Source organism: Puma concolor, unplaced genomic scaffold (genome assembly GCF_028749965.1).
Source record: "Puma concolor isolate L17-30 unplaced genomic scaffold, mPumCon1.1.hap2 unalloc_scaffold_77, whole genome shotgun sequence".
Classification (NCBI taxonomy): Eukaryota; Metazoa; Chordata; class Mammalia; order Carnivora; family Felidae; genus Puma; species Puma concolor.
Genome location: NW_028240288.1, coordinates 63,646 through 76,258, shown reverse-complemented (window position 1 = coordinate 76,258; position 12,613 = coordinate 63,646). Strand labels below are relative to the sequence as shown.

The window sequence follows — 12,613 nt, the reverse complement described above, 5'->3', positions numbered from 1 at the left end:
CGTGCCTTCTGGGCGCCCCCCCTCCCGCCGGGTTCTCAGCGCCTCCTCCCCAGTCGCAGGGCGAGCGCAGCCAGCCCGGAGGCCCCAGCGCCCCCACAGAACATCACCAGCGCGAGCCCGCAGCCCTAGCTGGGCCTCGCGAAACGCCGGGGGCCCTGGGGATGGGGGCTGGAGGGAGGGAAGAGGTCCGGGACCCAGGGAGCCCAGTCCTGTGGCGGAGTCTGTGTTTGGGGTCTCGCTGCCCCGCCCGCTCCTGTGTTTTTGGATCCACCCACCCAGCCCCCACCCTCCAGTCCCCAGGCGCCAGCCCCCGGTCCCGCCCTCGCCGCACCCCCCCACCCCTCCGTGCGGGTGCAGTGTCAGGAAAGGTGCAAAGCTGGGGCGTGGCTTCCAGCCGGTGCAGTGGGATTTCGCCCGGTGCGGGGAGCGGGGAGCGGGGAGCGGACCCCTTGTGAAGTGCCGTGGGGTGTGCGGGCTCGGGGGGGGGGCGGGGCGGGGCGGGGCGGGGCCAGGCTAGGCCAGGCCAGGCCGCTTTGCCGGCCCGGGAGGGGCTGAGGGAGCAGTGGCCGCCGGGGTGTGTTTGGCCCCCGGAGCCGCGCTCCCCTCCCCGGGGAGAGAGGGACACACGGAGGGAGGGGGAGGGGCGGCGGGCGCCAAAGGAGAGGTCAAGGAGGCCAGAGGCAACAGGCAACAGGCAAAAGGCAAAAGCCTACAGCACCCGGTATTCCCAGGCGGTCTCCCATCCAAGTACTAACCAGGCCCGACCCTGCTTAGCTTCCGAGATCAGACGAGATCGGGCGCCTTCAGGGTGGTATGGCCGTAGACGCCGGCGGCTGCCGCTGGGCGCCTCAAGAGCCTGCTCCACGCATCCCAAGCCCAGCGGGTGCCGCGCTTCACCCATGCACGCGCCTGCCTGCCTGCCTGCCTGCCTGCCTGCCTGGCTGCCTGCCTCGCTGCCGCCGCCCTCCGCCGCGGGCCCCGGGCGGGTGGCGGAGGCGGCGCAAGAGGACCCTGGCAAGGCGCTGTGGCGCAAGCCCCGGCCTTCACCGATCCCGGGACTCTGGCAGACTGCTCCCGGCTTGGCCCCACGCCCGCCTCCGCTTCCATCCCGCACCGCACCGCACCGCACCACGTCGGGCCGCTCACTGGGAAGAGGGTGGAAGCGAGCGTGGGGCATCAGGCCGGCCGTGCCTTCTGGGCGCCCCCCCTCCCGCCGGGTTCTCAGCGCCTCCTCCCCAGTCGCAGGGCGAGCGCAGCCAGCCCGGAGGCCCCAGCGCCCCCACAGAACATCACCAGCGCGAGCCCGCAGCCCTAGCTGGGCCTCGCGAAACGCCGGGGGCCCTGGGGATGGGGGCTGGAGGGAGGGAAGAGGTCCGGGACCCAGGGAGCCCAGTCCTGTGGCGGAGTCTGTGTTTGGGGTCTCGCTGCCCCGCCCGCTCCTGTGTTTTTGGATCCACCCACCCAGCCCCCACCCTCCAGTCCCCAGGCGCCAGCCCCCGGTCCCGCCCTCGCCGCACCCCCCCACCCCTCCGTGCGGGTGCAGTGTCAGGAAAGGTGCAAAGCTGGGGCGTGGCTTCCAGCCGGTGCAGTGGGATTTCGCCCGGTGCGGGGAGCGGGGAGCGGGGAGCGGACCCCTTGTGAAGTGCCGTGGGGTGTGCGGGCTCGGGGGGGGGGCGGGGCGGGGCGGGGCGGGGCCAGGCTAGGCCAGGCCAGGCCGCTTTGCCGGCCCGGGAGGGGCTGAGGGAGCAGTGGCCGCCGGGGTGTGTTTGGCCCCCGGAGCCGCGCTCCCCTCCCCGGGGAGAGAGGGACACACGGAGGGAGGGGGAGGGGCGGCGGGCGCCAAAGGAGAGGTCAAGGAGGCCAGAGGCAACAGGCAACAGGCAAAAGGCAAAAGCCTACAGCACCCGGTATTCCCAGGCGGTCTCCCATCCAAGTACTAACCAGGCCCGACCCTGCTTAGCTTCCGAGATCAGACGAGATCGGGCGCGTTCAGGGTGGTATGGCCGTAGACGCCGGCGGCTGCCGCTGGGCGCCTCAAGAGCCTGCTCCACGCATCCCAAGCCCAGCGGGTGCCGCGCTTCACCCATGCACGCGCCTGCCTGCCTGCCTGCCTGCCTGCCTGCCTGACTGCCTGGCTGCCTGCCTCGCTGCCGCCGCCCTCCGCCGCGGGCCCCGGGCGGGTGGCGGAGGCGGCGCAAGAGGACCCTGGCAAGGCGCTGTGGCGCAAGCCCCGGCCTTCACCGATCCCGGGACTCTGGCAGACTGCTCCCGGCTTGGCCCCACGCCCGCCTCCGCTTCCATCCCGCACCGCACCGCACCGCACCGCACCGCACCACGTCGGGCCGCTCACTGGGAAGAGGGTGGAAGCGAGCGTGGGGCATCAGGCCGGCCGTGCCTTCTGGGCGCCCCCCCTCCCGCCGGGTTCTCAGCGCCTCCTCCCCAGTCGCAGGGCGAGCGCAGCCAGCCCGGAGGCCCCAGCGCCCCCACAGAACATCACCAGCGCGAGCCCGCAGCCCTAGCTGGGCCTCGCGAAACGCCGGGGGCCCTGGGGATGGGGGCTGGAGGGAGGGAAGAGGTCCGGGACCCAGGGAGCCCAGTCCTGTGGCGGAGTCTGTGTTTGGGGTCTCGCTGCCCCGCCCGCTCCTGTGTTTTTGGATCCACCCACCCAGCCCCCACCCTCCAGTCCCCAGGCGCCAGCCCCCGGTCCCGCCCTCGCCGCACCCCCCCACCCCTCCGTGCGGGTGCAGTGTCAGGAAAGGTGCAAAGCTGGGGCGTGGCTTCCAGCCGGTGCAGTGGGATTTCGCCCGGTGCGGGGAGCAGGGAGCGGGGAACGGACCATTTGTGAAGTGCCGTGGGGTGTGCGGGCTCGGGGGGGGGGCGGGGCGGGGCGGGGCGGGGCCAGGCTAGGCCAGGCCAGGCCGCTTTGCCGGCCCGGGAGGGGCTGAGGGAGCAGTGGCCGCCGGGGTGTGTTTGGCCCCCGGAGCCGCGCTCCCCTCCCCGGGGAGAGAGGGACACACGGAGGGAGGGGGAGGGGCGGCGGGCGCCAAAGGAGAGGTCAAGGAGGCCAGAGGCAACAGGCAACAGGCAAAAGGCAAAAGCCTACAGCACCCGGTATTCCCAGGCGGTCTCCCATCCAAGTACTAACCAGGCCCGACCCTGCTTAGCTTCCGAGATCAGACGAGATCGGGCGCGTTCAGGGTGGTATGGCCGTAGACGCCGGCGGCTGCCGCTGGGCGCCTCAAGAGCCTGCTCCACGCATCCCAAGCCCAGCGGGTGCCGCGCTTCACCCATGCACGCGCCTGCCTGCCTGCCTGCCTGCCTGCCTGGCTGCCTGCCTCGCTGCCGCCGCCCTCCGCCGCGGGCCCCGGGCGGGTGGCGGAGGCGGCGCAAGAGGACCCTGGCAAGGCGCTGTGGCGCAAGCCCCGGCCTTCACCGATCCCGGGACTCTGGCAGACTGCTCCCGGCTTGGCCCCACGCCCGCCTCCGCTTCCATCCCGCACCGCACCGCACCGCACCACGTCGGGCCGCTCACTGGGAAGAGGGTGGAAGCGAGCGTGGGGCATCAGGCCGGCCGTGCCTTCTGGGCGCCCCCCCTCCCGCCGGGTTCTCAGCGCCTCCTCCCCAGTCGCAGGGCGAGCGCAGCCAGCCCGGAGGCCCCAGCGCCCCCACAGAACATCACCAGCGCGAGCCCGCAGCCCTAGCTGGGCCTCGCGAAACGCCGGGGGCCCTGGGGATGGGGGCTGGAGGGAGGGAAGAGGTCCGGGACCCAGGGAGCCCAGTCCTGTGGCGGAGTCTGTGTTTGGGGTCTCGCTGCCCCGCCCGCTCCTGTGTTTTTGGATCCACCCACCCAGCCCCCACCCTCCAGTCCCCAGGCGCCAGCCCCCGGTCCCGCCCTCGCCGCACCCCCCCACCCCTCCGTGCGGGTGCAGTGTCAGGAAAGGTGCAAAGCTGGGGCGTGGCTTCCAGCCGGTGCAGTGGGATTTCGCCCGGTGCGGGGAGCGGGGAGCGGGGAGCGGACCCCTTGTGAAGTGCCGTGGGGTGTGCGGGCTCGGGGGGGGGGCGGGGCGGGGCGGGGCGGGGCCAGGCTAGGCCAGGCCAGGCCGCTTTGCCGGCCCGGGAGGGGCTGAGGGAGCAGTGGCCGCCGGGGTGTGTTTGGCCCCCGGAGCCGCGCTCCCCTCCCCGGGGAGAGAGGGACACACGGAGGGAGGGGGAGGGGCGGCGGGCGCCAAAGGAGAGGTCAAGGAGGCCAGAGGCAACAGGCAACAGGCAAAAGGCAAAAGCCTACAGCACCCGGTATTCCCAGGCGGTCTCCCATCCAAGTACTAACCAGGCCCGACCCTGCTTAGCTTCCGAGATCAGACGAGATCGGGCGCGTTCAGGGTGGTATGGCCGTAGACGCCGGCGGCTGCCGCTGGGCGCCTCAAGAGCCTGCTCCACGCATCCCAAGCCCAGCGGGTGCCGCGCTTCACCCATGCACGCGCCTGCCTGCCTGCCTGCCTGCCTGCCTGCCTGGCTGCCTGCCTCGCTGCCGCCGCCCTCCGCCGCGGGCCCCGGGCGGGTGGCGGAGGCGGCGCAAGAGGACCCTGGCAAGGCGCTGTGGCGCAAGCCCCGGCCTTCACCGATCCCGGGACTCTGGCAGACTGCTCCCGGCTTGGCCCCACGCCCGCCTCCGCTTCCATCCCGCACCGCACCGCACCGCACCGCACCGCACCGCACCGCACCACGTCGGGCCGCTCACTGGGAAGAGGGTGGAAGCGAGCGTGGGGCATCAGGCCGGCCGTGCCTTCTGGGCGCCCCCCCTCCCGCCGGGTTCTCAGCGCCTCCTCCCCAGTCGCAGGGCGAGCGCAGCCAGCCCGGAGGCCCCAGCGCCCCCACAGAACATCACCAGCGCGAGCCCGCAGCCCTAGCTGGGCCTCGCGAAACGCCGGGGGCCCTGGGGATGGGGGCTGGAGGGAGGGAAGAGGTCCGGGACCCAGGGAGCCCAGTCCTGTGGCGGAGTCTGTGTTTGGGGTCTCGCTGCCCCGCCCGCTCCTGTGTTTTTGGATCCACCCACCCAGCCCCCACCCTCCAGTCCCCAGGCGCCAGCCCCCGGTCCCGCCCTCGCCGCACCCCCCCACCCCTCCGTGCGGGTGCAGTGTCAGGAAAGGTGCAAAGCTGGGGCGTGGCTTCCAGCCGGTGCAGTGGGATTTCGCCCGGTGCGGGGAGCGGGGAGCGGGGAGCGGACCCCTTGTGAAGTGCCGTGGGGTGTGCGGGCTCGGGGGGGGGCGGGGCGGGGCGGGGCGGGGCCAGGCTAGGCCAGGCCAGGCCGCTTTGCCGGCCCGGGAGGGGCTGAGGGAGCAGTGGCCGCCGGGGTGTGTTTGGCCCCCGGAGCCGCGCTCCCCTCCCCGGGGAGAGAGGGACACACGGAGGGAGGGGGAGGGGCGGCGGGCGCCAAAGGAGAGGTCAAGGAGGCCAGAGGCAACAGGCAACAGGCAAAAGGCAAAAGCCTACAGCACCCGGTATTCCCAGGCGGTCTCCCATCCAAGTACTAACCAGGCCCGACCCTGCTTAGCTTCCGAGATCAGACGAGATCGGGCGCGTTCAGGGTGGTATGGCCGTAGACGCCGGCGGCTGCCGCTGGGCGCCTCAAGAGCCTGCTCCACGCATCCCAAGCCCAGCGGGTGCCGCGCTTCACCCATGCACGCGCCTGCCTGCCTGCCTGCCTGCCTGCCTGGCTGCCTGCCTCGCTGCCGCCGCCCTCCGCCGCGGGCCCCGGGCGGGTGGCGGAGGCGGCGCAAGAGGACCCTGGCAAGGCGCTGTGGCGCAAGCCCCGGCCTTCACCGATCCCGGGACTCTGGCAGACTGCTCCCGGCTTGGCCCCACGCCCGCCTCCGCTTCCATCCCGCACCGCACCGCACCGCACCGCACCGCACCGCACCACGTCGGGCCGCTCACTGGGAAGAGGGTGGAAGCGAGCGTGGGGCATCAGGCCGGCCGTGCCTTCTGGGCGCCCCCCCTCCCGCCGGGTTCTCAGCGCCTCCTCCCCAGTCGCAGGGCGAGCGCAGCCAGCCCGGAGGCCCCAGCGCCCCCACAGAACATCACCAGCGCGAGCCCGCAGCCCTAGCTGGGCCTCGCGAAACGCCGGGGGCCCTGGGGATGGGGCCTGGAGGGAGGGAAGAGGTCCGGGACCCAGGGAGCCCAGTCCTGTGGCGGAGTCTGTGTTTGGGGTCTCGCTGCCCCGCCCGCTCCTGTGTTTTTGGATCCACCCACCCAGCCCCCACCCTCCAGTCCCCAGGCGCCAGCCCCCGGTCCCGCCCTCGCCGCACCCCCCCACCCCTCCGTGCGGGTGCAGTGTCAGGAAAGGTGCAAAGCTGGGGCGTGGCTTCCAGCCGGTGCAGTGGGATTTCGCCCGGTGCGGGGAGCAGGGAGCGGGGAGCGGACCCCTTGTGAAGTGCCGTGGGGTGTGCGGGCTCGGGGGGGGGGGCGGGGCGGGGCGGGGCGGGGCCAGGCTAGGCCAGGCCAGGCCGCTTTGCCGGCCCGGGAGGGGCTGAGGGAGCAGTGGCCGCCGGGGTGTGTTTGGCCCCCGGAGCCGCGCTCCCCTCCCCGGGGAGAGAGGGACACACGGAGGGAGGGGGAGGGGCGGCGGGCGCCAAAGGAGAGGTCAAGGAGGCCAGAGGCAACAGGCAACAGGCAAAAGGCAAAAGCCTACAGCACCCGGTATTCCCAGGCGGTCTCCCATCCAAGTACTAACCAGGCCCGACCCTGCTTAGCTTCCGAGATCAGACGAGATCGGGCGCGTTCAGGGTGGTATGGCCGTAGACGCCGGCGGCTGCCGCTGGGCGCCTCAAGAGCCTGCTCCACGCATCCCAAGCCCAGCGGGTGCCGCGCTTCACCCATGCACGCGCCTGCCTGCCTGCCTGCCTGCCTGCCTGCCTGGCTGCCTGCCTCGCTGCCGCCGCCCTCCGCCGCGGGCCCCGGGCGGGTGGCGGAGGCGGCGCAAGAGGACCCTGGCAAGGCGCTGTGGCGCAAGCCCCGGCCTTCACCGATCCCGGGACTCTGGCAGACTGCTCCCGGCTTGGCCCCACGCCCGCCTCCGCTTCCATCCCGCACCGCACCGCACCGCACCGCACCGCACCACGTCGGGCCGCTCACTGGGAAGAGGGTGGAAGCGAGCGTGGGGCATCAGGCCGGCCGTGCCTTCTGGGCGCCCCCCCTCCCGCCGGGTTCTCAGCGCCTCCTCCCCAGTCGCAGGGCGAGCGCAGCCAGCCCGGAGGCCCCAGCGCCCCCACAGAACATCACCAGCGCGAGCCCGCAGCCCTAGCTGGGCCTCGCGAAACGCCGGGGGCCCTGGGGATGGGGGCTGGAGGGAGGGAAGAGGTCCGGGACCCAGGGAGCCCAGTCCTGTGGCGGAGTCTGTGTTTGGGGTCTCGCTGCCCCGCCCGCTCCTGTGTTTTTGGATCCACCCACCCAGCCCCCACCCTCCAGTCCCCAGGCGCCAGCCCCCGGTCCCGCCCTCGCCGCACCCCCCCACCCCTCCGTGCGGGTGCAGTGTCAGGAAAGGTGCAAAGCTGGGGCGTGGCTTCCAGCCGGTGCAGTGGGATTTCGCCCGGTGCGGGGAGCGGGGAGCGGGGAGCGGACCCCTTGTGAAGTGCCGTGGGGTGTGCGGGCTCGGGGGGGCGGGGCGGGGCGGGGCCAGGCTAGGCCAGGCCAGGCCGCTTTGCCGGCCCGGGAGGGGCTGAGGGAGCAGTGGCCGCCGGGGTGTGTTTGGCCCCCGGAGCCGCGCTCCCCTCCCCGGGGAGAGAGGGACACACGGAGGGAGGGGGAGGGGCGGCGGGCGCCAAAGGAGAGGTCAAGGAGGCCAGAGGCAACAGGCAACAGGCAAAAGGCAAAAGCCTACAGCACCCGGTATTCCCAGGCGGTCTCCCATCCAAGTACTAACCAGGCCCGACCCTGCTTAGCTTCCGAGATCAGACGAGATCGGGCGCGTTCAGGGTGGTATGGCCGTAGACGCCGGCGGCTGCCGCTGGGCGCCTCAAGAGCCTGCTCCACGCATCCCAAGCCCAGCGGGTGCCGCGCTTCACCCATGCACGCGCCTGCCTGCCTGCCTGCCTGCCTGCCTGCCTGGCTGCCTGCCTCGCTGCCGCCGCCCTCCGCCGCGGGCCCCGGGCGGGTGGCGGAGGCGGCGCAAGAGGACCCTGGCAAGGCGCTGTGGCGCAAGCCCCGGCCTTCACCGATCCCGGGACTCTGGCAGACTGCTCCCGGCTTGGCCCCACGCCCGCCTCCGCTTCCATCCCGCACCGCACCGCACCGCACCGCACCGCACCGCACCGCACCACGTCGGGCCGCTCACTGGGAAGAGGGTGGAAGCGAGCGTGGGGCATCAGGCCGGCCGTGCCTTCTGGGCGCCCCCCCTCCCGCCGGGTTCTCAGCGCCTCCTCCCCAGTCGCAGGGCGAGCGCAGCCAGCCCGGAGGCCCCAGCGCCCCCACAGAACATCACCAGCGCGAGCCCGCAGCCCTAGCTGGGCCTCGCGAAACGCCGGGGGCCCTGGGGATGGGGGCTGGAGGGAGGGAAGAGGTCCGGGACCCAGGGAGCCCAGTCCTGTGGCGGAGTCTGTGTTTGGGGTCTCGCTGCCCCGCCCGCTCCTGTGTTTTTGGATCCACCCACCCAGCCCCCACCCTCCAGTCCCCAGGCGCCAGCCCCCGGTCCCGCCCTCGCCGCACCCCCCCACCCCTCCGTGCGGGTGCAGTGTCAGGAAAGGTGCAAAGCTGGGGCGTGGCTTCCAGCCGGTGCAGTGGGATTTCGCCCGGTGCGGGGAGCGGGGAGCGGGGAGCGGACCCCTTGTGAAGTGCCGTGGGGTGTGCGGGCTCGGGGGGGGGGCGGGGCGGGGCGGGGCGGGGCCAGGCTAGGCCAGGCCAGGCCGCTTTGCCGGCCCGGGAGGGGCTGAGGGAGCAGTGGCCGCCGGGGTGTGTTTGGCCCCCGGAGCCGCGCTCCCCTCCCCGGGGAGAGAGGGACACACGGAGGGAGGGGGAGGGGCGGCGGGCGCCAAAGGAGAGGTCAAGGAGGCCAGAGGCAACAGGCAACAGGCAAAAGGCAAAAGCCTACAGCACCCGGTATTCCCAGGCGGTCTCCCATCCAAGTACTAACCAGGCCCGACCCTGCTTAGCTTCCGAGATCAGACGAGATCGGGCGCGTTCAGGGTGGTATGGCCGTAGACGCCGGCGGCTGCCGCTGGGCGCCTCAAGAGCCTGCTCCACGCATCCCAAGCCCAGCGGGTGCCGCGCTTCACCCATGCACGCGCCTGCCTGCCTGCCTGCCTGCCTGCCTGCCTGGCTGCCTGCCTCGCTGCCGCCGCCCTCCGCCGCGGGCCCCGGGCGGGTGGCGGAGGCGGCGCAAGAGGACCCTGGCAAGGCGCTGTGGCGCAAGCCCCGGCCTTCACCGATCCCGGGACTCTGGCAGACTGCTCCCGGCTTGGCCCCACGCCCGCCTCCGCTTCCATCCCGCACCGCACCGCACCGCACCGCACCGCACCACGTCGGGCCGCTCACTGGGAAGAGGGTGGAAGCGAGCGTGGGGCATCAGGCCGGCCGTGCCTTCTGGGCGCCCCCCCTCCCGCCGGGTTCTCAGCGCCTCCTCCCCAGTCGCAGGGCGAGCGCAGCCAGCCCGGAGGCCCCAGCGCCCCCACAGAACATCACCAGCGCGAGCCCGCAGCCCTAGCTGGGCCTCGCGAAACGCCGGGGGCCCTGGGGATGGGGGCTGGAGGGAGGGAAGAGGTCCGGGACCCAGGGAGCCCAGTCCTGTGGCGGAGTCTGTGTTTGGGGTCTCGCTGCCCCGCCCGCTCCTGTGTTTTTGGATCCACCCACCCAGCCCCCACCCTCCAGTCCCCAGGCGCCAGCCCCCGGTCCCGCCCTCGCCGCACCCCCCCACCCCTCCGTGCGGGTGCAGTGTCAGGAAAGGTGCAAAGCTGGGGCGTGGCTTCCAGCCGGTGCAGTGGGATTTCGCCCGGTGCGGGGAGCGGGGAGCGGGGAGCGGACCCCTTGTGAAGTGCCGTGGGGTGTGCGGGCTCGGGGGGGGGGCGGGGCGGGGCGGGGCGGGGCCAGGCTAGGCCAGGCCAGGCCGCTTTGCCGGCCCGGGAGGGGCTGAGGGAGCAGTGGCCGCCGGGGTGTGTTTGGCCCCCGGAGCCGCGCTCCCCTCCCCGGGGAGAGAGGGACACACGGAGGGAGGGGGAGGGGCGGCGGGCGCCAAAGGAGAGGTCAAGGAGGCCAGAGGCAACAGGCAACAGGCAAAAGGCAAAAGCCTACAGCACCCGGTATTCCCAGGCGGTCTCCCATCCAAGTACTAACCAGGCCCGACCCTGCTTAGCTTCCGAGATCAGACGAGATCGGGCGCGTTCAGGGTGGTATGGCCGTAGACGCCGGCGGCTGCCGCTGGGCGCCTCAAGAGCCTGCTCCACGCATCCCAAGCCCAGCGGGTGCCGCGCTTCACCCATGCACGCGCCTGCCTGCCTGCCTGCCTGCCTGCCTGGCTGCCTGCCTCGCTGCCGCCGCCCTCCGCCGCGGGCCCCGGGCGGGTGGCGGAGGCGGCGCAAGAGGACCCTGGCAAGGCGCTGTGGCGCAAGCCCCGGCCTTCACCGATCCCGGGACTCTGGCAGACTGCTCCCGGCTTGGCCCCACGCCCGCCTCCGCTTCCATCCCGCACCGCACCGCACCGCACCGCACCGCACCGCACCACGTCGGGCCGCTCACTGGGAAGAGGGTGGAAGCGAGCGTGGGGCATCAGGCCGGCCGTGCCTTCTGGGCGCCCCCCCTCCCGCCGGGTTCTCAGCGCCTCCTCCCCAGTCGCAGGGCGAGCGCAGCCAGCCCGGAGGCCCCAGCGCCCCCACAGAACATCACCAGCGCGAGCCCGCAGCCCTAGCTGGGCCTCGCGAAACGCCGGGGGCCCTGGGGATGGGGGCTGGAGGGAGGGAAGAGGTCCGGGACCCAGGGAGCCCAGTCCTGTGGCGGAGTCTGTGTTTGGGGTCTCGCTGCCCCGCCCGCTCCTGTGTTTTTGGATCCACCCACCCAGCCCCCACCCTCCAGTCCCCAGGCGCCAGCCCCCGGTCCCGCCCTCGCCGCACCCCCCCACCCCTCCGTGCGGGTGCAGTGTCAGGAAAGGTGCAAAGCTGGGGCGTGGCTTCCAGCCGGTGCAGTGGGATTTCGCCCGGTGCGGGGAGCAGGGAGCGGGGAGCGGACCCCTTGTGAAGTGCCGTGGGGTGTGCGGGCTCGGGGGGGGGGGCGGGGCGGGGCGGGGCGGGGCCAGGCTAGGCCAGGCCAGGCCGCTTTGCCGGCCCGGGAGGGGCTGAGGGAGCAGTGGCCGCCGGGGTGTGTTTGGCCCCCGGAGCCGCGCTCCCCTCCCCGGGGAGAGAGGGACACACGGAGGGAGGGGGAGGGGCGGCGGGCGCCAAAGGAGAGGTCAAGGAGGCCAGAGGCAACAGGCAACAGGCAAAAGGCAAAAGCCTACAGCACCCGGTATTCCCAGGCGGTCTCCCATCCAAGTACTAACCAGGCCCGACCCTGCTTAGCTTCCGAGATCAGACGAGATCGGGCGCGTTCAGGGTGGTATGGCCGTAGACGCCGGCGGCTGCCGCTGGGCGCCTCAAGAGCCTGCTCCACGCATCCCAAGCCCAGCGGGTGCCGCGCTTCACCCATGCACGCGCCTGCCTGCCTGCCTGCCTGCCTGCCTGCCTGGCTGCCTGCCTCGCTGCCGCCGCCCTCCGCCGCGGGCCCCGGGCGGGTGGCGGAGGCGGCGCAAGAGGACCCTGGCAAGGCGCTGTGGCGCAAGCCCCGGCCTTCACCGATCCCGGGACTCTGGCAGACTGCTCCCGGCTTGGCCCCACGCCCGCCTCCGCTTCCATCCCGCACCGCACCGCACCGCACCGCACCGCACCACGTCGGGCCGCTCACTGGGAAGAGGGTGGAAGCGAGCGTGGGGCATCAGGCCGGCCGTGCCTTCTGGGCGCCCCCCCTCCCGCCGGGTTCTCAGCGCCTCCTCCCCAGTCGCAGGGCGAGCGCAGCCAGCCCGGAGGCCCCAGCGCCCCCACAGAACATCACCAGCGCGAGCCCGCAGCCCTAGCTGGGCCTCGCGAAACGCCGGGGGCCCTGGGGATGGGGGCTGGAGGGAGGGAAGAGGTCCGGGACCCAGGGAGCCCAGTCCTGTGGCGGAGTCTGTGTTTGGGGTCTCGCTGCCCCGCCCGCTCCTGTGTTTTTGGATCCACCCACCCAGCCCCCACCCTCCAGTCCCCAGGCGCCAGCCCCCGGTCCCGCCCTCGCCGCACCCCCCCACCCCTCCGTGCGGGTGCAGTGTCAGGAAAGGTGCAAAGCTGGGGCGTGGCTTCCAGCCGGTGCAGTGGGATTTCGCCCGGTGCGGGGAGCGGGGAGCGGGGAGCGGACCCCTTGTGAAGTGCCGTGGGGTGTGCGGGCTCGGGGGGGCGGGGCGGGGCGGGGCCAGGCTAGGCCAGGCCAGGCCGCTTTGCCGGCCCGGGAGGGGCTGAGGGAGCAGTGGCCGCCGGGGTGTGTTTGGCCCCCGGAGCCGCGCTCCCCTCCCCGGGGAGAGAGGGACACACGGAGGGAGGGGGAGGGGCGGCGGGCGCCAAAGGAG

At 73.4% G+C, this 12,613-nt stretch overlaps 10 non-coding genes across 10 annotated transcripts; all 10 read right to left on the bottom strand.

The window, feature by feature from the left end:
- Positions 1–706: 706 nt before the first annotated feature.
- Positions 707–825, bottom strand: LOC147570927 (5S ribosomal RNA). The gene has a single exon (XR_015247907.1). It is a non-coding gene; the product is annotated as a 5S ribosomal RNA (ribosomal RNA).
- A 1,067-nt stretch (positions 826–1,892) lies between these two features.
- On the bottom strand, positions 1,893–2,011 carry LOC147570926 (5S ribosomal RNA). Its single transcript, XR_015247839.1, has one exon. It is a non-coding gene; the product is annotated as a 5S ribosomal RNA (ribosomal RNA).
- A 1,085-nt stretch (positions 2,012–3,096) lies between these two features.
- Positions 3,097–3,215, bottom strand: LOC147570925 (5S ribosomal RNA). Its single transcript, XR_015247838.1, has one exon. It is a non-coding gene; the product is annotated as a 5S ribosomal RNA (ribosomal RNA).
- Positions 3,216–4,278: 1,063 nt separating this feature from the next.
- On the bottom strand, positions 4,279–4,397 carry LOC147570924 (5S ribosomal RNA). The gene has a single exon (XR_015247837.1). It is a non-coding gene; the product is annotated as a 5S ribosomal RNA (ribosomal RNA).
- A 1,086-nt stretch (positions 4,398–5,483) lies between these two features.
- On the bottom strand, positions 5,484–5,602 carry LOC147570923 (5S ribosomal RNA). The gene has a single exon (XR_015247963.1). It is a non-coding gene; the product is annotated as a 5S ribosomal RNA (ribosomal RNA).
- Positions 5,603–6,681: 1,079 nt separating this feature from the next.
- On the bottom strand, positions 6,682–6,800 carry LOC147570922 (5S ribosomal RNA). The gene has a single exon (XR_015247962.1). It is a non-coding gene; the product is annotated as a 5S ribosomal RNA (ribosomal RNA).
- A 1,069-nt stretch (positions 6,801–7,869) lies between these two features.
- LOC147570921 (5S ribosomal RNA) lies at positions 7,870–7,988 on the bottom strand. Its single transcript, XR_015247961.1, has one exon. It is a non-coding gene; the product is annotated as a 5S ribosomal RNA (ribosomal RNA).
- A 1,087-nt stretch (positions 7,989–9,075) lies between these two features.
- Positions 9,076–9,194, bottom strand: LOC147570920 (5S ribosomal RNA). Its single transcript, XR_015247960.1, has one exon. It is a non-coding gene; the product is annotated as a 5S ribosomal RNA (ribosomal RNA).
- Positions 9,195–10,271: 1,077 nt separating this feature from the next.
- LOC147570919 (5S ribosomal RNA) lies at positions 10,272–10,390 on the bottom strand. The gene has a single exon (XR_015247959.1). It is a non-coding gene; the product is annotated as a 5S ribosomal RNA (ribosomal RNA).
- A 1,079-nt stretch (positions 10,391–11,469) lies between these two features.
- Positions 11,470–11,588, bottom strand: LOC147570918 (5S ribosomal RNA). The gene has a single exon (XR_015247957.1). It is a non-coding gene; the product is annotated as a 5S ribosomal RNA (ribosomal RNA).
- Positions 11,589–12,613: the final 1,025 nt, after the last annotated feature.